Source organism: Eschrichtius robustus, chromosome 2 (genome assembly GCF_028021215.1).
Source record: "Eschrichtius robustus isolate mEscRob2 chromosome 2, mEscRob2.pri, whole genome shotgun sequence".
Lineage (NCBI taxonomy): Eukaryota > Metazoa > Chordata > Mammalia > Artiodactyla > Eschrichtiidae > Eschrichtius > Eschrichtius robustus.
The window spans coordinates 5,029,456-5,052,644 of NC_090825.1; positions in this window are offsets into that span (position 1 = coordinate 5,029,456).

The window sequence follows — 23,189 nt, forward strand, 5'->3', positions numbered from 1 at the left end:
TTCAGAAATTACCTCGCTTTTATTTCTGGTTATAGAGCTTAGAATTTTAATTCATCACATTTGTATAAAGGCATAGTGCAGTAGAACTTGAGATTTTTTTGTAGGGGACCAGCATTTAATGAACGTCTGCACTGGGCTAGACACCAATTATATATAATCTCTCACACTCAACTGCTTCCTTCATGAAATATATATAATGCCTACTTGATAAGGCTGTCAAGGATTAAGTTAAATGGAGTAAAATCGTGTAGCCAGGGACACACAGCTGGGAAGACATGGAACTGGAATCCGCCCACGGTCTCCCTGGTTCTCACCCCACGCGCTCTGTTGATTCCCACACACTTCATGGCTCCTTCTCATGGAAAATGCCAGGTCTTTGCTCCTTGTGACTCTCTCATCCCATCACTTGCCCTGGCTTTTAATTCCATAGTGTATCAACTACCAAACCGCTACTCTACCCCCCACTTGCACATTCACCTAAAATAGTGCATTAATAATAGGAGAAAATACTGGGCAATGCACTCCGTTAAGAAACTTGAAAATTCCCTCAGCAATATTTGCCAAGTCCCCATGGCTTGCAGGAACTCTTCTAGGAGCTGGGGATGCTGAGGGCTCAGCACTCTTGCGCTGACATTATGGGAGAGGGGAGGAAACAGGCAATGAACAATCAACAAATCAAAAACAGGAGCTGTCAAGCTGTTGTACGTGCCATGCAGAGAATGCTTTAGACTGATGTCCAGCGAAGGCTTCTTTGTAAAAGTGAGTTTTATGAAAAAGAGACCAGGAGGAATGTGCTCCCGGCAGAGGGAACAACCAGTATGAAGGCCCTAAGGCAAGAGTGAGCTTCTGTACTGGAGGGATGCAAGGAGAGAGCATGGCTGGAGAGTGTGGGAGAGAGGAGCGGCCCCGAGATGACATCAGGAGGCGGGCAGGAAGCTGTCCCAAGGTGACGTCAGGAGATGGGCAAGGAGCTGCCCGGGATGACGTCAGGAGATGGGCAAGGAGCTGCCCTGGATGACGTCAGGAGATGGGCAAGGAGCTGCCCGGGATGACGGCAGGAGATGGGCAGAAACCACATCCCATCAGGCTTTAGAGCCAAGGGCAGGAGAACGGGTTTTATTCTAAGGTAATGAGAAGCCGAAGGGGGGCATCCAGCCAGGGAGGAGCACAGCCTGTTTTGCATTGTGTTGTGTGTTCTTAGATGACCCCAGCTGCCGTGTGCGGAGTGAACTGGGGAGATCAGGTGAACAGTGGAAGCAGAGAGTTTCTCCCATAGAGAGAAGATGATGGCTTGTCCCGGAGGGCAGTAGTAGAGGAGAGAAGAGGGCAGGGGTGGGGTTTGTTCTGGAGAGACAGGCAACAGGACTTGATGAACCGGGCAAGGGCTGTGCTCAACTGAATCATTTTCTCCAATTAGTCCATCACCCCCTGCCCCGAACACGGCTGCTCTGGTGCTGGGGCGGGGGGGGGAACATAATGGCTTTGCCCCATTCACTTTCGACTTGGCTACATGACTTCCTCTGACCAGCAGAAGGTCCATGGAGGTGACAGGGTGCCAGATACTGCAGAGGGTTTAGAAGTCACGTCCTTCCTGAGCTTCTGCCTCCACCGTGACTAAAGCATGACTCAGGGAGTACTGCTCTGCCAGCCTGGGACCTGGATGAGAAGACACCTGGATCCCAGCCGGGCCCAAATGAGTCCATCTGAGACCAGCCAAGCCCAGAAAGCTTCTGCCCACCTGCTGACCCATGAGCAAGAAGGGAACATTCGCAGTTGTCACCTACGGAGATTCCAGGATTATTTGTTTCTCTGGCAGAAGCCACCTTCTGCAGGGATACCTTCCAGATGTTTGGATTAGCAACTGTGTAGATAGTGATTCAGTTGGCTGATTTGGGGCGTGACAAAGTGGGGTGTGGAGGTGAGAATTGAGACTCTGTTTTAGAACACATTTAACACACAGGAATGCCAGCTATTTTATGGAGGATAAGATACAACTTTTATATTCTTTGGATTCGTAGGAGAATCCAATTATGTCCATTTGGAATGTAATATCCCAAATAAATTTTTATATCCTTTACACTCAATCTGTTCATTGTCAAACACTGTATTCCCTGAAATTGTTTAATTTACATTTATTCAAAAAGAAAGTGCGTTTAGAGTTAGAACTAGTTTCCCCCAAGAGATTCTAAAGAGCTGAAAGATAGAAATGGGATTACAAAGGATGAAACCTGCTGACTGTGTTCATCTCATCATCGCTATTTGGCTGAGCAAGGCTTCTAGGAGAGCATATGGGGAAGAGATTGCCCTTAAAATCACAGCTGGGTCATCCTAAGAAATAAAACCCACGTGGATGGCCCCTGTGAAGACGGCCAAGGGAATCTTTCCCAACAAGTAGAAGGTCTTTTGTTTTCGGTTTTTTGTTTTAATCAAGAACTGATCTCGGAATCTCAGTTGTAAAACCTTCACTCGAGTTTGCCAATCCGTCTACTCTCCCATTGCCTTTCGTGTTGGAGTTTGAATGAAACCTAAAGGTCACAAAAAGCTTCAGGAGAAACTGCTGAATTTCTCTGATGGCTGAGTCAAAATCTCCAAATTTAGCCCAGATCCGTGTTCGAACACTGATTCACCAGGCTCTGACGCTTGATGCTTCCAGCAAGGCTGGTTTGCCTTGGGAAGTTTGAGCAGGTTCTTGAACCTTGCAAGTTTTTGCCTATTTCAAGCCCTGCCCCTCCTGGGGTTTCTGCTTAATAACAAAGTGTAAGTGCTGGTGTTGGACAGGGGCCACCATCCTGTATTGACAGCATCTCCAAGACCAGTGTCACACTCAAAATAGCCCGTTGTTAGTGCGTGCCAGAAAGTCAGCCTGGAGTGGACGACGTGCAGTTTTCTTCCAACCTTTGGTCTCTCAGAAGACGGCGATCATCTCATGAATTGTTGCTTTAAAAAGGAATCTCTTTTAAGGTTGATTCAAAAAATCGATCTTCTATTTTTGGCTGTAACAGTTACAGTCAGTATAAGCTGGAACTTTCCTATACCTCTCTCCCCTAGAACATGGACCAACCCAAAGAAGCATTTTATTAAGAAGTCACAGAAGGCGCTGGTCACTGTCGCGCTTCCTCTGCGGTGTGGCCAAAGCCCCTGGGCCTCATGGAGGCTCTGTCAGCTTCGTCAGCGTGGAAGCTGAGCCGCTCTTATCCAGGTGAGATGGAGGATCCAGGTGTCCACAGCCCACGACAGAGGTGTGTTTGTAGCCACCGCAGAAGCTCAGAACCCCGTTGGAATCATCTGAGGCTCTTAATGAAATACTGATCGGACCCAGACCCACTACATCTGATGCTCTGCAGGGCAGCCAGGCGAGGACCGCTGCTCTAGGACACTGAGTCCGAGGTGATCGCACTGCCTTATCCCTCAGTGCCAAGTGTATCTGGACCCTGAGCCTCCCCTAGGGGGCGAGGAGGTGGGCAGATCAGCCAGGAAAGCAGGGGATGGACCTCAGCTTCACAGACCTGGCAACCATCACATTGGGGATTAGGGTTCCAGTGTACAAATTTGAGGAGGACACAGACATTCAGTTCATAGCAGTTGTTTTGAGGATTAAATGAATTGTTGCCTGCACGCCATTTCAAAAGTGCCAGGAGCATCCTAAGTAGCATGTGATCGTTGGGTATCATGTTTAGATCCTAGAGGCCGGAGGATGACAGCCATTGACGGCCCTGAGCAGGGGCGTGGTGTGACACTTCATCATCTGCTCCATCGCCCGTTTGCAGAATAGAGTGGCACCAGGGGTAGAATCAGGGAGCTCTGACCCGCACTAGAGCCTGGGAACATCCTCAAGTCATGAAGTAGAAAGACCTGGCAAGAATGAAGAACAGGTCCCACTGACTGGTGTGCTACCAAAGAGTGAGGCAGGGCACACTGGTGACCATGGAGTCCTTTCCAGTTGGTTCTGGGAAGAGGAGCCGGGGGACACCCTTGGCTCTGCTGAGCGTGAGGTCTCCCATGCCCCTCCAGTAAAAAATCCAGTACCTGTTGGAGAGGAGAGACGAGATGCCGCCTGGGGAGTTGGGCAGATGAAGATGTACAGGAGAAGGTTGCTCCAGGGAGAGAATCTAGAAAGAGGAGGGCGGTGTGCTAAGGCCCCGGGAGCCGGGGAAGAGGCTGTCACACTGCAGAGGAGACTGGTTCTGGGGTTGGTGGATGTGACAACCAAAAGGGAACCTGGGGTTCTCTTTGGAGTTCACATGTCTGCTAGCATCGGTCACCTGGTGTGAACTACTGAAACCAGGACAGATCTCAAGACGGCTTGCACCTTGGTTTGGAGGAGTCCAGAATCCCATGCTCTGAAAGGGGCACAAGGTACAGGGTTAAGACGATGAATCAGTGAGGACGTGAGGGAATCATCTGATGCTGGGTGGCCTTTTGGGCATTTTTGAATTTTCTTTCTCATCTTTGAAATTTTTAACACCTTCAGTTTGGACGATTTATTCAATTTGCAAGTCCACAGGAGGGACCTACCAAACTGCAGGTAGGTTAAAATGTGTCAGTTACAGCCAAAATAGTGCTTCTGCAGGATATGTAAGGCTCCTAAAAATGAAGAATAAAAGGAGCTAGGCCATATGTGGAGAAACAAAATGCCACACAGGAACCTGAACTATATTGACCTTCTGCACAGAAGCTCTAGTTCTGTCGGGTGACACACTGTTTCCCTGTGCATTTTTTTACTTCAGAAACCACAGGAGATACATGCAAAACCTCTAAATGTTTTGGCTAATTATTAAGTAAGCATTAAAGTGGATGGATGGATAGATGGAGGGATAGAGGGATGGAGGGCCAGATGGATGGACGGATGGATGACGGATGGAAATACACACTTCGTAATAAATCTTCCAACTAAATTGAACCTAACATTTACAATAACTTCACTTTCCCACCTGTGAAATGGAACTGTTTCTTTCCACGGCCTTTATCTTTGCCTTATAGAGTTTGGTTTTGATAAATTATATGACACTCAGATGTTACACTACAAAATGCCTTCACAAAGCTCTTCCAAACTTCTTCCATCCACCACTTTGTCTCTTGCTTTTTTTGTTTCCCAACTGAACTCTCAGAGAGCAGGGCTTGTGTATGACCAGGCAGCTCTGTGCCTTCCGAGCCTGTTTAATCTCATTGGGATTCAGTCTTCTTGTCTACAAAATGAGGGCTTTGGTACGAAATCTCTAAGGTGATTTCTGCTTTAAACTGCTCTGGATCCCCTTTTCCTGCTGACTGACATTATAATTTCCAAGGCCTTATCTCCCCTTGGCAATGATCTCCAGCCACCGCAATGCCTTCCATCTCTGCTGAAGTTTCCCTGACTGTTCATCAAGTTGTGAATAACCACCCGTGTGTGGTCCTCGGAGGGCCCCCCCACATACACTCGGGAAAGCGGTTCACACGATGAGCCCCAGAATAGGAAAGCCCCCTGGCTTCTCCCAGCGCCGGGCGAGCAGGAGGGAGTGGTGGACAGAGGGCAGCAGGGGCTGCATCAAGTCCAAGGGGCCACTTTCCTCCTCGTTTTTATCTTCAGAAGTGCTCGTCCCCACAAGAGACCACAGGGCACTGTCACCTGCGCAGAAGGAGCTTGTCGACGTGGTGAAAGGGCCCCTCCCAGGTCAGTCTCCCAGGTCAGTCTCACTCGGTGCTCCCCGGCCCCCCGGGATGGTGCACACGAGCTCTAAGACGTGGCAGTGGTGCTGTCAGAAACGTGCAGTTGTGCCCAGTTGGATTTGCTAAAATAGAGGCACATACACAGCAAAACCGATCCTCCACTGATTCTAATTCCTTTATTTCCCTTGCATTCATTTCTGGGGTATCATATTATCAATTGGCCATTATGAGAGATAGGAAGTAGTAGATATATATGTTCAAATGTTAGAAAAAATGTGTTCAGTATAACTAGCCAGTCACTCCTCTGATATCTACACATACTTCTCTTGTTAGTTAAAGGTCCAAGGAAAAGGAATGATTTTCTTTCTCATACATTAAGCAATTGTATATGGGATATTGCCTGTATATGCAGCTTCGAAATCATTACACTTGTCAAACTGGGCAGCTAATAAATGTGAAATACAACTTAATTAGTTCATGAGACATTTGTGAACTATTTAATTACAAGCTCCTTTTAATTGACCTTCATTTTTGGTCACAGAAAAATTCTGACAATGCTACCTGCCACCCCAAAAAGCAATAATGGTACAATAAAAGCAATGGTCTTTGAGTCTGGAATTTGGTTGCCTATAAATTAAAGTGTTTTCCTGGTCTGGCTGGAGCCCTAAAATAATCTCAGACACTGTGGCAGGAAGAGGGGGAAGCGGGAGAGACCAGGACCTGGAAAATTCTGCCGAAGTGGCAGAGTGCTTGCTGTGGTTTTGTCAATGCTGCTATTTTGTCTGAGCTCCATTTTGCAAGATCCAGGTAAGGGCACCACTCGGTTAATACCAGGCAGCTCTCGCACACTCGGTAGCACTCGGTGTGTTTACTCAAGCTCGGTGAACACATTCACACACAAACGCTCATAAATGGGCTGTCAGTCACGCCGGCTTCTTGCGGGGAAGACTTCCCAGCCTGCGTCATCCTGTGCCAGGGTGTCTGTGGATGTCTCTGGGCCATGCCGTGCCCCCTCTTTCTCCTCAGGACCTAAACTGCAGCCCTGAGTGGAGCTGTGCCACAGCTCTCCTCCTCTCCCCACAGAGCAGGGACAGCGCCACCAACAGGCACACACGGTGTGGAGCAAAAGACGGGACGGGGGCTCGTCTGTTTTTCCAGTATGGGTCTCAAAAAGGAATACTACTCAGCTATAAAAAAAGAATGAAATTTTGCCATTCGCAGCAATAGGGATGGACTTGGAGGGCATTATGCTAAGCGAAATAAGTCAGACAGAGTAAGACAAATACTGTGTGATATCACTTATATGTGGAATCTGAAAAATACAATAAACAAGTGAATATACCAAAAAGAAACAGACTCACAGATATAGGGAACAAAGTAGTGGTTACCAGTGAGGAGAGGGAAGGGGGGAGGGGCAACATAAGGATAGGAGAGGAAGGGGTAGAAACTGTTATGTATAAGATAAAGAAGCTCCGAGGATGCATTGTACAACACAAGGAATATAGCCAATACTTTATAATAACTATAAATGGAATATAACCTTTAAAAATTGTGAATCACTATATTCTATACCTGTAACATATAATATTGTACATCAACTATACATCAATTTAAAAAAGAAGTCAGGACCCTACCCTGCCCAGGACCAGGGGTCAGCAGGAGCTTGCTGCCCCTCAGCACCTTCCCCACCCCTGGCTGGTGGCCCTCGGTCCCTCCAAAACCATGGGAAGAGTAACTGTGGTGGCCAGTGGTCCATTTAACCAGCCCACAAACACCTGGCAACCTCTTCCTCTTGAAGTGCAGTATTTTACTAGGGGGTCGGTGGGGACCCTTACTCACCACGGAAATAATGCCTCTGGGGAGATGGGGGTGGGGGAATTCAGAGTTCCTTTCAGCAAAATGGCATGGAACACAGGCGCTTAGGGCATGCCTTGGAGCAAACACCAATGGAAACAACAAACACAGTAGCTGATAATCAGGTTTCCAGAGACTTTCACAAGCACTCATGGATCTAATTTAAGCTTCAGGTCTGAATTAAAAACTGAATTTCTCTAAAAATTTAGCTTAGACTGTACTGAAGAGTAATTGAGTTTCATGCAACAAAACAGATGTAGTGATGTCAAGAGGAAAAAGGCCCAGTGCTTGCCCTGAAAAGGCTCACAGACACTTGCGTAAGCAAAGCACTGTCCTGAGATGCCCTGTGTGTCCTAAGGTAGGGGTGCAGAGGAAGGCAGCTCTTCCACCAGGATCAGATGGCAGGCGCATCAGCCAGCATCTGAGATGGGTCCAGGAGGGTCAGCTAACCTGGCAAGGATGGGAGACAGAGGCAAGATGCACTCATCTACCACAAGTATCACTCCAGGAAGAGCTGATGGGGTGGCAGGGGCAGGGAGGAGGTGACAGGTGAGTGTGGCTAGAATTAAGCCGGGGGGGTGAAGAGCAGGTGGGACCCCAAGATGAGAAGTAAGGGACAGGTAGGAGTCAGGTACACTGCCTGCTAGAGCAGTGGGCTGGGCTGAGCTTGAGGAGGATGGTGGTGGGAGCAGGGAGTGTTGGTGGGGGGAGAAAAGCTACAGGAGGTTATTCTTTGCCCTTCTCTCTCCATCCCTCACTACCACCCACACAAGACACCCTAGGAAACAAAGGGGAAGGAGAGTCCCCAAAACTAGGAAGACAAGAACACAGAGAAATGGGGGAAGCCCCAGTGATAGATTCAAAAATCAAGGGGCGGGGGACCTTCAAGATGGCGGAGGAGTAAGAGGTGGAGATCACCTTCCTCCCCACAAATACATCAAAAATACATCTGCATGTGGAACAACTCCTACGGAACACCTACTGAATGCTGGCAGAAGACCTCAGACTTCCCAAAAGTCTGGGCGGGAAACAGACGCCCTCAGGCGACCTACATGCAGAGACGGGTCCAAATCCAAAGCTGAACCCCAGGAGCTGTACGAACAAAGAGAAAGGGAAATCTCTCCCAGCAGCCTCAGGAGCAGCAGATTAAATCTCCACAATCAACTTGATGTACCTGCATCTGTGGAATACCTGAATAGGCAATGAATCATCCCAAAATTGAGGTGGTGGACTTTGGGAGCAACTGTAGACTTGGGGTTTCCTTTCTGCATCTAATTTGTTTCTGGTTTTATGTTTATTTTAGTTTAGTATTTAGAGCTTATTATCTTTGGTAGATTTGTTTATTGATTTGGCTGCTCTCTTCCTTTTTTTTAAATTTAATGTATATATACATATATATTTCTTTTTTCTTTCCCTCTTTTTGTGAGTGTGTATGTGTATGCTCCTTTGTGTGATTTTCTCTGTATAACTTTGCTTTTACCATTTGTCCTAGGGTTCTGTCTGTCCTACTTTTTTTTTTTTTTTTTTGGTACAGTTTTTAGCACTTGTTATAACTGGTGGATTTGTTTATTGGTTTGGTTGCTCTCTTCTTTTTTTATTACTTTTTTATTTTCTTATTTTTAATAATTTGTTTTTTATTTTTTAGTTTAATAATTTCATTTTATTTTATTTCATTTTCTTTCTTTCTTTCTTTCTTTCTTTCATATTTTTTCTCCGTTTTCTTCTGAGCCGTGTGGCTGACCGGGTCTTGGTGCTCCAGCCGAGTGTCAGGCCTGAGCCTCTGAGGTGGGAGAGCCAACTTCGGGACATTGCTCCACCAGAGACCTCCCAGCTCCACATAATATCAAATGGCGAAAGCTCTTCCAGAGATCTCCATCGCAATGCTAAGACCCAGCTCCACTCAATTACCAGCAAGGTACAGTGCTGGACACCCTAAGCCAAACAACTAGCAAGACAGAAACACAGCCCCGACCATGAACAGAGAGGCTGCCTAAAATCATAATAAGGTCACAGACACCCCAAAACACACCACCGGATGCAGTCCTGCCCACCAGAAAGACAAGACCAGCCTCATCCACCAGAACACAGGCACCAGTCTCCTCCACCAGGAAGCCTACACAACCCACTGAACCAACCCTACCCACTGGGGCCGGACACCAAAAACAACGGGAACTACGAACCTGCAGCCTGCAAAAAGGAGACTCCAAACACAGTAAGTTAAGAAAAATGAGAAGACAGAGAAATACACAGCATATGAAGGAGCAATGTAAAAACGCACCAGACCAAACAAATGAATAGGAAATAGGCATTCTACCTGAAAAAGAATTCAGGGTAATGATAGTAAAGATGATCCAAAATCTTGGAAATAGAATGGAGAAAATACAAGAAACGTTTAACAAGTACCTAGAAGAACTAAAGAGCAAACAAACAATGATGAACAACACAATAAATGAAATTTAAAATCCTCTACAAGGAATCAATAGCAGAATAACCAAGGCAGAAGAACGGATAAGTGACCTGGAAGATAAAATACTGGAAATAACTACCACAGAGCAGAACAAAGAAAGCAGAGTAAAGAAAAAAGAATGAAAAGAATTGAGGACAGTCCCAGAGACCTCTGGGACAACATTAAACACCAACATTCGAATTATAGGAGTCCCAGAAGAAGAAGAGAAAAAGAAAGGGACTGAGAAAATATTTGAAGAGTTTAAAGTTGAAAACTTCCCTAATATGGGAAAGGAAATAGTCAATCAAGTCCAGAAAGCTCAGAGAGTCCCATACAGGATAAATCCAAGGAAAAACACGCCAAGACACATATTAATCAAGCTATCAAAAATTAAATACAAAGAAAAAATATTAAAAGCAGCAAGGGAACAACAACAAATAACATACAAGGAAATTCCCATAAGGTTAACAGCTGATCTTTCAGCAGAAACTCTGCAAGACAGAAGGGAGTGGCAGGACATATTTAAGTGATGAAAGGGAAAAACCTACAACCAAGATGACTCTAACCATAAAGAATCTCATTCAGATTCGATGGAGAAATTAAAACCTTTACAGACACACAAAAGCTAAGAGAATTCAGCACCACAAAACCAGCTTTACAACAAATGCTAAAGGAACTTCTCTAGGCAGGAAACACAGGAGAAGGATAAGACCTACAGTAACAAACCCAAAACAATTCAGAAAATGTTAATAGGAACATATATATTGATAACTACCTTAAATGTAAATGGATTAAATGCTCCAGCCAAAAGACATAGACTAGCTAAATGGATACAAAAACAAGACCCATATATATGCTGTCTACAGGCGACACAGTTCAGACCTAGCAACACATACAGACTGAAAGTGAGGGGATGGAAAAAGATATTCCATGCAAATGGAAATCAAAAGAAAGCTGGAGTAGCAATTCTCATATCAGACAAAATAGACTTTAAAATAAAGATAAAGACAAAGATAAAGAGACAAAGAAGGACACTACATAATGATCAAGGGATCAATCCAAGAAGAAGAACAATTGTAAATATTTATGCACCCAACATAGGAGCACCTCAATATATAAGGCAAAGGCTAACAGTCATAAATGGGGAAATTGACAGTAACACAATCATAGTAGGGGACATTAATACCCCACTTTCACCAATGGACAGATCATCCAAAATGAAAATAAGTGTGGAAACACAAGCTTTAAATGATACATTAAACAAGATGGACTTAATTGATAAATATCAATTTATCAATTGATATTGATAAATATAGGACATTCCATCCAAAACAACAGAATACACTTTCTTCTCAAGTGCGCATGGAACATTCTCCAGGATAGATCATATCTTGGGTCACAAATCAAGCCTTGGTAAATTTAAGAAAATTGAAATTGTATCAAGTATCTTTCTGACCACAGTGCTATGAGACTAGATATCAATTACAGGAAAAAATCTGTAAAAAATACAAACACATGGAGGTTAAACAATACACTACTTAATAACCTAGAATATCTAGAAACAAATGACAATGAAAACACGATGACCCAAAACCTATGGGATGCAGCAAAAGCAGTTCTAAGAGGGAAGTTTATAGCAATACAATCCTACCTCAAGAAACGAGAAATATCTCAAATAAACAACCTAACCTTACACCTAAAGCAATTAGAGAAAGAAGAACCAAAAAACCCCAAAGTTAGCAGAAGGAAAGAAATCATAAAGATCAAATCAGAAATAAATGAAAAAGAAATGAAGGAAATGATAGCAAAGATCAATAAAATTAAAAGCTGGTTCTTTGAGAAGATAAACACAATTGATAAACCATTAGCCAGACTCATCAAGAATAAAAGGGAGAAGACTCAAATCAACAGAATTAGAAATGAAAAAGGAGAAGTAACAACTGACACTGCAGAAACACAAAGGATCATGAGAGATTACTACAAGCAACTATATACCAATAAAATGGACAACCTGGAAGAAATGGACACATTCTTATAAAAGCACAAGCTTCTGAGACTGAACCAGGAAGAAATAGAAAATATAAACAGATGAATCACAAGCACTGAAATTGAAACTGTGATTAAAAATCTTCCAACAAACAAAAGCCCAGGACCAGATGGCTTCCCAGGCGAATTCTATCAAACATTTAGAGAAAAGCTAACACCTATCCTTCGCAAACTCTTCCAAAATATAGCAGAGGGAGGAACACTCCCAAACTCATTCTACGAGACCACCAACACCCTGATACTAAAACCAAACAAAGATGTCACAAAAAAGAAAACTACAGGCCAATATCTCTTATGAACATAGATGCAAAAATCCTCAACAAAATACTAGCAAACAGAATCCAACAGCACATTAAAAGGATCAAGGACCATGATCAAGTGGGGTTTATCGCAGGAATGCAAGGATTCTTCAATATACGCCAATCAATCAATGTGATAAACCATATTAACAAACTGAAGGAGAAAAACCATATGATCATCTCAATAGATTCACAAAAAGCTTTTGACAAAATTCAACACCCATTTATGATAAAAACCCTCCAGAAAGTAGGCATAGAGGGAACTTACCTCAACATAATAAAGGCCATATATGACAAACCCACAGCCAACATCGTTCTCAATGGTGAAAAACTGAAACCATTTCCACTAAGATCAGGTACAAGACAAGGTTGCCCACTCTCACCACTATTATTCAACATAGTTTTGGAAGTTTTAGCCACAGCAATCATAGATGAAAAAGAAATAAAAGGAATCCAAATCGGAAAAGAAGTAAAACTGCCACTGTTTGCAGATGACATGATACTATACATAGAGAATCCTAAAGATGCTACCAGAAAACTACTAGAGCTAATCAGTTAATTTGGTAAACTAGCAGGATACAAAATTAATGCACAGAGATCTCTTGCATTCCTATACACTAAGGATAAAAAATCTGAAAGAGAAATTAAGGAAACACTCCCATTTACCATTGCAACACAAAGAATAAAATACCTAGGAATAAACCTACCTAAGCAAACAAAAGACCTGTATGCAGAAAACAATAAGACACTGATGAAAGAAATTAAAGATGATACAAACAGATGGAGAGATATATCCTGTTCTTGGATTGGAAGAATCAACATTGTGAAAATGACTCTACTACCCAAAGCAATCTACAGATTCAATGCAATCCCTATCAAACTACCAACGACATTTTTCACAGAACTAGAACAAAAAATTTCACAATTTGTATGGAAACACAAAAGACCCCGAATAGCCAAAGCAATCTTGAGAAAGAAAAACGGAGCTGGAGGAATCAGGCTCCCGGACTTCAGACCATACTACAAAGCTACAGTAATCAAGACAGTATGGTACTGGCACAAGCACAGAAATATAGATCAATGGAACAGGGTAGAAACCCAGAGATAAACCCACACACATATGGTCACCTTATCTTTGATAAAGGAAGCAAGAGTATACAATGGAGAAAAGACAGCCTCTTCAATAAGTGGTGCTGGGAAAACTGGACAGTTACATGTAAAAGAATGAAATTAAAGCATTCCCTAAAACCATACACAAAAATAAACTCCAAATGGATTAAAGACCTAAATGTAAGGCCAGACACTATCAAACTCTTAGAGGAAAACATAGGCAGAACACTCTATGACATAAATCACAGCAAGATCCTTTTTGATCCATCTCCTAGAGAAATGGAAATAAAAATAAATAAATAAACAAATGGGACCTAATGAAACTTAAAAGCTTTTGCACAGCAAAGGAAACCATAAACAAAATGAAAAGACAACCCTCAGAATGGGAGAAAATATTTGCAAACAAGCAACTGACAAAGGATTAATCTCCAAAATATACAAGCAGCTCATGCAGCTCAATATCAAAAAAACAAACAACCCAATCCAAAAATGGGCAGAAGACCTAAATAGACATTTCTCCAAAGAAGATATCCAGATTGCCAACAAACACATGAAAGGATGCTCAACATCGCTAATCATTAGAGAAATGCAAATCAAAACTACAATGAGGTATCACCTCACACCAGTCAGAATGGCCATCATCAAAATATCTACAAACAGTAAATGCTGGAGAGGGTGTGGAGAAAAGGGAACCCTCTAGCACTGTTGGTGGGAATGTAAATTGATAGAGCCACTATGGAGAACAGTATGGAGGTTCCTTAATAAACAAAAATAGAACTACCATATGACCCAGCAATCCCACTACTGGGCATATACCCTGAGAAAACCATAATTCAAAAAGAGTCATGTACCACAATATTCATTGCAGCTCTATTTACAATAGCCAGGACATGGAAGCAACCTAAGTGTCCATCGACAGATGAATGGATAAAGAAGATGTGGCACATATATACAATGGGATATTACTGAGCCATAAAAAGAAACAAAACTGAGTTATTTGTAGTGAGGTGGATGGTCATAGAGACTGTCATACAGAGTGAAGTAAGTCAGAAAGAGAAAAACAAATAGCATATGCTAACACATATATATGGAATCTAAGAGAAAAAAAAATGGTTCTGAAGAACCTAGGGGCAGGAGAGGAATAAAGACACAGATGTAGAGAATGGACTTGAGGATACGGGGAGGGGGAAGGGTAAGCTGGGACAAAGTGAGAGAGTGGCATGGACATATATACACTACCAAATGTAAAATAGATAGCTAGTGGGAAGCAGCCGCGTAGCACAGGGAGATCAGCTTGGTGCTTTGTGACCACCTAGAGGGGTGGGATAGGGAGGGTGGGAGGGAGACACAAGAGGGAGGAGAGATGGGGATATATGTATATGTATAGCTGATTCACTTTGTTATACAGCAGAAACTAACACACCATTGTAAAGTAATTATACTCCAAAAAAGATGTTAAAAAAAAAGATCAAGGGGCCATTCACACGTATGTGATCCTTACGTCACTCCATTCAGAAATTTAATTCCAGGTAGATCATAAATCTAAATGTGAAAGGAAAATTAATAAAGGTTTTATTATTTTCTAATGATAACGAAGAAAATGGGAGAGAAGAAAATCACTAACTCTAAATGGAAAAAAAACCCAATAAACTGGACCACTTTAAAACTAAGAACTTCTTTTCATCACAAGACACCACTGAGAGAGGGTAAAGGAAAGGAAAAAGACAGTCACAAGATGCATACCCAATAAAGGTTTTGTATGCAGAGTAAAAAGAACTGCTAAAGGTCAGTAAGAAAAACCCAATAAATTCAGACTACCCAATACAAAGATATGGGTAAAGACTTCAACAGGCACTTTACAGAAGAGGATGCCAAGTGACTGACATACAGATGAAAAGATGATCATTGTCACCCACACCACAATATGACACACACACCAGAGCTGCTGAAGTGACCGGGAGGCAACACCGTCTGTGGGCGCAGTGAGCTCGGGGCTCTGGTCCTCTGCGGGGAAGAGTGCACTCATCCCCTTGGCAACAGCATCTGTGGGCTCTTAGCACCACCTCCCTCAGCCCAGCCCTCTTGCCGCCTCCCCGTCACACAGCAATGAGTGCTTGCACGCCAAGAGCTGTGAACCCGCGAGAGGTCGTAGCAGCACACTTGTAGTGGCTGGAACTAGAAACAGCCCAATGCCCACCCAGGGCAGAAAGGATTCATGATGGTAACGTGGTCATACATGGTAAGCTACCCCAGGAATCCGTGCACAGCAAAAGGGGTGCATCTCACACAGAGCGATGAGCAAAAGAAGCGGACACACCTGGCTCCGTGGATGCCAGATTCGAAACCAGGCCGTTCAGAGGCGGGGCAGTGGGTCCCTTGGAGTGGGGAGAAATGACTGACAGGAGGCTGGGGGTTCCAGGATGCCTGGGGGGCATGTTTCTGCATCTGTATCTTGTTTCCCTGGCTGTGTTTGGTTTGATCCAATTCATTGATCTGTGCAGTGAAAAGTTGTCCACTTTCCTGTATATCTGTTTGTAGGGGGCTGAATGGTGGCCCCCAAAACATATGTCCGTGTCCTATAGTTCCCAGAATCTTATATGATAAAAGAGTGACTATTACATTATACGGAAAAGGATGGAATTAAGTTAAGGCTCTTGAGAGGAGGAGCTTACCCTGGATTATTCATGTGGCCTCTCTATCTAAAATGAGAATATTCTTCTAAGAGATGGAAAAGACACACAGAGACACAGAGACGGCCACGTGCAGAAGAAGGCAGAGATTAGAGTGATGCGGCCATGAGCCAAGGCAACGCCTGGCACTTCCAGAAGCTGGAAGGGGCAGGAAGATCCTCCCCTAAAACCCCTGGAGGGAGCTTGGCTCTGCCAGCACAGGAAAGTGATACACGCTTCCACTTCTGTGAAATGGAGTAAGACGGTGATGTCTGCGCCCCACTCTGCACCAAACAGGCAGAGAAGTCAGGAGCTGGGGCCTGAGCAGCAAGGTGGTGGCCGTTCTCACGCATGAAGCCAACACTTCACCAGGTTTAAGAACCACAGGGAGAGGCGCCTGCCTGCCGGGCGCCCCATGGTGTGGCCCTCAGAGAGGGAAGCAGCAAAACTGCCAGATTTCGGGCTGCACTGAGGCCCGTCCGAGGTCAGAGGCGTGAATCTAACCTGACAGTGCCAGCCTGGTGGTGTCATTTTCTCCTGCAATGGTCAGACACTCGGGGCAGATGGATGGGTTTAATCAGAGCTGGGATGTTTCCAAGTGAATTATAAAATCGAGGGAAGAGGGCGAGGGAACTGAGAGTGGTCATAAGGAGTGATTCTGGGCAGAAATGCAGATCTTAGCCGGACAAGAGGGGAGTGAGGATGGAGGGGATCCGGGTGGCGGCAGTGTGGTAAACGAAAGAATAAACGCCTCCGGAGGGTAGGGAAGCCCCGCCTGGGGGAACAGCCGGCGACCGCAAGGCAGAGGAGGAGGGTTGCCAGGAGACTGTGAAGGTGGCGAGGACTGACAGATTGGGGGTACGGCCCAGGAGCAGGGGGCCAAGCTGGGCTGGGGCAAAGGTAGCTGGAGCTTTGAAAGGTCAGCACAGAGACCAGGTGTTTAAGGGATTATCCTCAAGGGGATAATGACATGAGAATGGCAACTGGAGAGAAAATGGAGGGAACAGGATGATCTGGGATCCAAGGCCCAGGGAGTGAGGGAGAGGGCCTGAGGCCAGGTGTGACAGCAAAGGGACATGTGCTTGGGAGGGGCTGAGGGGCTGAGGGGGAGGAGGAGGGCTCTGGAAGAGGCGATGGGGAGGAAGGAGGGCCCCTGCTCCACTGGGGACCACCGACAGGGAGAGAGACAACATCTCCCTTTGAAGGGCTTCCTTGGAGGATGACTGATTTCTGCGAAGGGAGCTTTCAGAGAAAAGGCTGAGGATGCAGCAAGGGTGTCTGTACACGGGTCTCTAGAGTTTACTGAAAAGAAATGTCAGTGAGAAGACGGGCACTGCTCTTTAGCCACAGAAATTCGGATATCTGGAAAAATGTATGAAATGGCAAGAGAGGGGGGCTTCCCCAACTTTCATCCCTGAGAGTTCACAAAAGAAGTCCATGCTACCCATCTGCCTCCTTCAAGGCCTCGCCAGGCAGGTTCTCTTACTACTCCCCGTTATAGATACAGCAACTGAGCGCTCCAGGGCTGGAATGAGTCTGTCCCATTCCTGGCACATCTCCTGGGTCCCTACTGTGTGACCTCTACTAGGGAGGCGGGAGGGGTGCAGAACTCCTCTCTGGGGGGCCCTCTCCTGGACTTGTTCTCTGCTGGGGCAGGGGGGAGTCTGGACCCAAATACTTGCTCTGGGCATTGGTGGGGTCTCTTGTGCCGCTTCCTGCTGGGCTGCTCGTAGAGAGGGCTGCCCTTGGTGCCTAGCAGCCCCGTCTCAGCTCCAGCTCCTAGGAGAGCAGGACCCTCCTGCTGCCCTGGGGTCAAAGCCCTCCCCTTCCTTCCCTCTTGCCACATGGCCACTGGAGAGCATTTGCCAATGGAGAGTTCTAGAAAGGGCGCCCCTGTGTCCAGATGGACACCACTGCTGTGCATGAGCTCAAGGGTATCACTAGGGTGAGATCCGAGGTGCCCCTGGCTGATGGGATGTGAATGACCTCGGGGTGGGGAGACTCAGGCAGCCTCAGGTATTAGCTTCCTGTTGCTGCTGTAATAATTTACCACCATCTTAGTGGCTTAAAACAACACAAATTTATCTTCAGGTTCTGGAGAAGTCCAAAAAGGGTCTCACTGGGCTAAAATCAAGGTGTCATCAGGGCTGCATTCCTTTCTGGAGGCTCTAGGGGAGAATCCACTTCCTTGCCTTTGCCAGCTTCTACGGGCTGCCCACATTGCTTGGCTTGTGGCTTTTCTTCCATCCTCAAAGCCAGCGACAGTGCATCTCTTTGCACTCTCTTCTGTGTTCATAGCTCCCCTTACTCTCTTCTTCTGCCTCCCTCTTCCACTTTTAAGGGCCCTTGTGGAGACGCTGGGCCCACCCAAATAATCCAGGATAATCTCCCTATGTTAAGGTCAGCTGATTGGCAGACGTAATGCCACCTGCTACCTTGATTCCCCTCATTACTAACCTGACATATGCCTAGGTTCAGGGATTAGGATGTGGACAGCTGTAAAGGGCCGTAATTCTGCCTATCACATCTCTGATGCAGGTCTCCTCCTCTCCAGGTTTATATTATACCATTTGGTTCCTGATATAGCAGGGAAAAGAGGGGCTTCCCTGGCATCATTCTGAATAGAGGCTAAAGTCATCGGGATTGAGAGCTTTCCCTCCAAAGACTGAGAGGCTTTGTACAGAAGCCAGTACCCTCAGCAAGTAGTGAGAGCTCTAGAAACATGATTGCCAAAGAGCCTCAGATTCCAAAATTCAAAGTTAAAGACTGGAGAGTTTTTGCAATTTGTATATTGGTCCTGAGTTAAGTCACACCTAGGAGAACAAGAACCCGCCAGGATTGGGGTGGCATATGCTCCAAGGTGAGAGACTGAGGCAAAGCAGGGACTATGGAGAAGCAAGGTGAGGGCAGAATAGACCCCAGAACAGAAGCAGGATGAAGGGTTGCCTTAGTCTTCCTGCCAAAGAGCTTTTGTTGGGAGAGGAGGAAAACAGCTGGTGTTCCACCTGCATTGAATCAGGAGCAATTTAGGACAATTGCTGAGAGGTGAGTTAATTGTTTAATAATGATACCTCATTCATTCCATTCTCAACTAAACCTCTGTTTTCCCAGCAAAGGGGAGGGAATTAATGTGCATTAAGTACCTACTAATGGGTCAGAAAGAACTCCAGGTGCTTTCCTCACTTTGCCTTCAGGCTTTGCTGAGAATGCAAACCTGGGTCCCAAGAACCCACTGGTAACTGGGCTTAAGAAACTAACACAAGATTGTAAATCAACTCTACTCCAATAAAATTAAAAAAAAAAAAAAGATTCTAGCAGCCAATTTTGTTTCACAATTTCCACTGTGTCCACCACCATGCTTCTCAACCAGGGCACACGAGTGTGCCAAAGGATGAAAAATAAGCAGAGACTTCCAGGCCAACAATTTTGCTCCATGCAAATAATTTTTAACTTCTTTTATTTAAAACAAGCACAAGCCTATTAAGCTATATGGTATTCACATATTTTAAGAATAAGACAAGAATTGTTTTTAATCTGCTGAGGGAATTCTTCTATTCCTGCTTCCAGACTGTATAACCCACGCAGGAGTCCTTCTCCTGTGATATGATGGGATGCTCTGGTGGGAAGATCTGAAGACCACTGTCTGGGCAGCTACTCACGCTCCACTCCTGCCCAGCTGCGATGGCCCTGGCCCTGCGTGCTGAAAGTTCCTGGCCTTATTGCTCCTCTCAGAGCCCAATGGAAATAGAAATGCCTACAGCACTGGGCTCAGGTTGTGTGTCGTCAACCAACAAATAATGCAGGAGGCTGCAAATAAGAAAAGAGTTTGTCTGAGGTCTTAAGAATTGCAATTCAGGAGACATAGATTCGGATAACCAGAGAGTGTTCCAAGGAAGAGAAAGAGTCACAGGCTTATAAAGACAAAAGACAGGAGGATGTTAGAAGTTGCCTGGCAAGAGCTATGACTGACTCTGATGTGAGTCAGAAAATATTTGTCTTTAAGGAATCGCGAGTCTTTTTAGGGCAAGGGTCTAATAGTATCTTGGGTTTCTGACAGGTGTTCTGGATGACTTCATCGGGTCTAAAGGTCAGAGTCTATCCAGGCTTGGCCCCCAGCTCCATTTTAGAGAGCTCTCTTGGCAACACCAACTCCATTTTGATTTTCCTTTCGCGGTATGATTATGTTTAACTCCCTCTCAGAGGATAGTACAGTGTTATGCACATGGAGACCCCAGACCAGCTCTGGAAATCTTCCTCAGTGATATTTGGGTTGGACTCAGTGGGGCAGTGTTCCTGGTCTAGGCTGGGGCTCACGCATAGATCTGTCCTCAGTTGCTGAGTTGGCTGGGGGCTGGCTGGTGCAGGGTGGCCTCAGCTGGATGTCTCACGCTACTCCAAGAGGTCTCCCATCCCCAAGCACGATAGTTCTGACTTGTTCACAGGGTGGCAGGGTAGCGTTCTCAGAGAGTAGAGGCACATGTGGCCCCTTGAAGCCCGCTCTTGGGGCTGATGCACCTTCATCTCTGCCACGTTCTCTTAGTCATGGCAAGCTATGAGGTCAGCCCAGATTCAAGGAGCAGAGACAGGAACTGCACCTCTTGATGGAAGAGCTTCAAAGTCACATTGCAGACAGGGAGGAAAATAATTGCAGCCATTTTTGCAAACGTGCAATGTTTTCTTTTTCCACGCATCAATAGGCGTCTCTAGATTAAAGCTTCCTCACAATGGTTCCCAAGGAAGTACAGATGAAGGCTCCTCAGATATATGTGTGTACATGTTTGTGTGTGTGCATGCATGCATTTGTGTAAGGAAGAAATTAGGGATTTCAGCAACCATTTTTAAGGATGAAGCATTTATGTTTTGTTAGTTGAAGAATCCATGCGTTTCTTATATTCGCCTTCCACCACCAAAACACACCTACACGCTGTATTCAGTTTCCTTTGCTAATAGCTGCCAGTCTTTTTTTCTTTTTAATTCGTTCACCTGGTACTCCTGCTGTATCCAGCCAGGAAAACAGGGGCCATTCCAGGCAGTTCAATAGAGGCCCTGCAATATGGAAAACTGGTTACAGAGATGTTGGAAGAGATGGAAAACCAAACCATGAGGCAATCCAAGGATCAGCAAGAGCTGCAAGAGCTGCTAGGGCTTCAAAGGTATCAGGAAGAGGCGGGTCTTTGCAGAGTCCAGAGGCCAGGCCTTCTGCCGGGAGCCGGGTCCTCAGGAGGGGCTGCCTGGCAGGAGACGGAACCACCGCCAGCACCAGCGGCTGCCAGAGACACCTCCTGGAGCCGAGAAGCAGAAGAGAGGGTCCCTGGCGGCCGCAGCCTCCCTGCAATGCCACCCACAGGCCAACCCCAGCCAGGAACTAAGCTGCATGCAGGCACAAACCATCTCAGTGTCTGACAAGGAAGGACTGTTTCCCACTCGTGCAGGTGGCCGTGTGCTGGGTGAAGCTCTGCTCCACCTCCTCATCATTCCCAGGTCTGCGGTGAAGAGCAGATGCTCTGTTCTCATGGCAGAGAAGGGGAGCAAGAGCCGGCCAGTGACCACCATGTGAGGCTCTGCTGGGTTGCAGAAGTGCACCATGTCCCCACTGCTCACACTTCATTGGCCAGAGAAAGTCACATGACCACGCCCTGCATCCCCTCTGCTCACACTTCATTGGCTGAAGCAAGTCACATGGCCAAGCTTGACATCAGTGGAAGAGCCCCTTCCCCACAGTGAAGCACGGGCCATAGGCAGGAGAGGTAATCCTCTTGCAGAAAAAGCAGCTCTATTAGTTTCCTTTGGCTGTAGTAAGAAATCACCACACACTTAGTGGCTTACAGCAACACAGATTTATTCTCTTCCAGTGCTGGAGGCCAGAATTCTGAAATCAGTCTCACTGGGCTAAAGTCAAGGTGTCACAGGGCTGGTTCCTTCTGGAGGCTCCAGGTGAAGAATCGCTTTCTTCACCTTTTCTGCTTCTGGGGCTGCTTGCATTTCCTCTTGCGTTGCTCCTCCCTTGCGTCACTCCAACATTACTTCCATTGTCACATTTCCAACTTCCACTTCTGATCTCCCACCTCCGGCTTTCCTTGACAGGGACCCTTGTTAATACACTGGACGCATCCAGCATGGTGTCCCCATCTCAAGATGTTTAACCTGACCTCATCTGCAAATCCATTTTGCCATATAAGGTAACATTCCAACGTCTGGCGACTGGGGCGGGGACATCTTGGGGGCCATCATTCAACCCACTACAGCAGCAATAGTTCAATCCACCAGCAAGCAAGCTGGAGCAATGCAATGACCAGGCTCCTGCACCAGACAGCAGAGGAGAGGAAGGGCAGGGAGGTCTGCTGGAATCGCCACCAGTCCTCATCTTTATCAAGACCACAGCTATTGTGATGCAAACATACTTCCTGTATGCAGAGGGGCCCCAATCCCACCCATGAAGGGAAGAAATTCACAGCTCCTTGCCTGCCACAGGAGCTTGTGAAGACTTGCTACAGTTTGTACAGCCCAGTGTCTGACACTCTGATTACTGAAGTAAACAAAGATCATAAATCAGGTCTCTCTCCTCTTAACACGTGGTGTTCATACCATTCTGGAGGCAGGTCACAACATGGCTGTGTGCATCTTCAAGGCCAGCAGAAGGGAGAATCTCTTTCACTCCAGGTTGTTAAGATGGAGTCTTATGTAACATAATGTGGCCATGGGAGGGCCATGCCCACTCCTTTGTCATACCTTGTTGGCTAGAAGTCACAGGTTCTACCTACACTCAAAGGGAGAAGATTATACAAGAGAGTGAGTCATTGAGGGTCATCATAGGGTGTGTCTGCCAGAGTTAGATACAGATAGATCAATGAACAGATGGATGGATGGGTAGGTGAGTGAATGGGTAGATGGATGGATGGATAAATAGATAGAGATGATAGCTAGATAGCTAGATACATAGGAGTTTATTCAAATGAAAAGTAACTGAGAAGACTTGAAAATATGTTATATTGGTACTATCAGTAAACATGTGGATGTCTGTTCCTTACAGAGCAAAAATAAAGCTAACAGAAGAAAGGTACAGGTAAACACAATTTCTTAACTGTATAAAAAAAAAAAAAAACTCTCTGAAAATCCAGT